The following is a 2,146-nucleotide window of genomic DNA, read 5'->3' as shown; positions in this document are numbered from 1 at the left end:
AAAATAGAAGAAACCAGAAATGTGAAAAACTCAATACAATACAATAGATTGATATGCAAAATAGTAAATATGCAGATTCAATAGTAAAATTTAAAATAAGAGTACAGAGGATAAAGAACCATCAAGAATGTGTAATTCTAGAAATAATAGGAACAAATTATAAGAACAAGTAGCATTTCTAAGCACCCATTAAAAAAAGAATACAGATATTTGCCATTGAAACAGAAAAATAAATATCTCTTTATCTCTCTCTATCTCTATTTAACACATACTATTTTATTTGTAAAAATGAGTATTTTGTTCATAATCTTACACTTTTCTATTTCAGGGCCATTCTCAGGGGTAAAATAACTAAAAAAAGTGTTAGGCTATATCTTTCTCAAATATTAGTTTATTTGTATTTTAAACCTAAATGTGATCATATTCACAACAATACTAGGTCCCAAGATGCACTGCACAGGTCTGTTAGATGCTCAAATATATCTAGCAACCATGTAACAAATATGGTTTAATCAAAACCTAATTTTCTTACCCAATATCTGGATGGAACAGAGAAGCAATTATGGGTTCAGTGAACAGTGCTTCTACTTCTAGTCAGTCTTTTAGGGCAAATTTTTTTCCAATACCAAAGGAGAGTGATGAAAAGGAATAAGCTTTATGTTCTAATGGCATCTATTAAAGTGGACCTTCTACCATACTTTCTGGGTCTGGGTGAGCTGTGGCTGAGATGGACTCTCTGAGACAACTCACAAGAGATTCATATGGACTGGGAGCCTTATGGATGCTTCACTCACCTAGGAAGTCAACAACACATCTACTCTGCCCTATCACCAAAATTCTATATTTTATCATTAACCCAGACTTCTAACAAATTCTCAGGAAACCCTAGGTTTTTCCTATAGAGATTTGGAGTAGCTCCTGGGTGTCTGAATTCTATCGGGAAGCCAAACAGATTTCTCTAGTTCTGGGCAAATCAGTTGCATAAAAATGTGTTTTGGCTGATATTTATTAAGTAGATGTATGTGCCAAGCGTAGAGATAAGTGTTTCTGTATGTATTTTTAAATGTAATTCTTGCACAACTTCCTTGAAGGAAGTGAATTTTTAGTATCTGTGCTCTGCAGTCTGAGTTTTAGCTGAACTAAGTCACATGTCCAAGCTAGCAAGTAACAGAGACAAGAAACTAAAGCAGAACTGCCTGACTTAGGAGATCCCATATAACTGCAGAGTTATGATGCTTATTTTGGAAAGAAAGTTTCTTCCTACCTTTTCTCTCAGCCTCAGTGATGTGACCCAGGGCAACATGATGCTTATAGATAGGGGTTGCAATCTTTTGGCTACACATTTGGATTTTGCAAAGCTAAACAAAATATAGACTCTGTCAACTACTGGATATGCCAAGATCAAGTACCTCTGACTCATTTTTCCGTAAATGGGGATTACTAATATTAATATTTTTATCATTATCATATGTAAATTGTATATAACAATGATTACATGTAATTACATAAGCTTATATGTAATTACACATAAAGCTCATAAAAAATAATTTGTATTTGGATGACAAGCCTGGTCAATAAGTATTGAATTCTTGATTCACTTGCTCAGTTGGCTCAAAGTTATCTGGACAATTTTTGAGAGTATCCTGGAGTTTTATGAGTTTAGGATTCCCTTGAAGGAGGATGAGATTTCAGTACTGACTGGTTCTTCAGTATGAGACATCTAATATTGCATTGTTGTTATATTTTCTCTAAAGAAAGTGACTCGTGCTTGTGTGTTTGTGTGTGTGTTTGTGCACATACACATATATTCCAGAAATGACTCTGCGTGCTAGTCTTGTTCACTAGACTGGATTTCCAGTGGGCAGAAAGCAATCACATGTTTTGCTCTTAGCACATAACACATATGATATGCATATAGTGTATCAATTAGCTGATAAATGAAACACCAGGGAAACAGTGTTTGCTGTAAGGTTCATCTCAGGAGTTTCTATAACCTCCCACTGAACTGAAAATCGTTTTCAATTCTGTGCAGTGTTAAAATAAATAATAGAGGCCTTAAGTGTCCAACAAGAGATCCATATAATTCTTTTTTTTTTAATTTTAGATATTTTCTTTATTTACATGCGAATTTCTCCATTCCCAGTTT

This window comes from Mastomys coucha, unplaced genomic scaffold, assembly GCF_008632895.1.
Source record: "Mastomys coucha isolate ucsf_1 unplaced genomic scaffold, UCSF_Mcou_1 pScaffold13, whole genome shotgun sequence".
In the NCBI taxonomy this organism is placed as follows: Eukaryota; Metazoa; Chordata; class Mammalia; order Rodentia; family Muridae; genus Mastomys; species Mastomys coucha.
The sequence above is the reverse complement of the archived record's forward strand: the minus strand, read 5'-3'. Positions refer to the sequence as shown.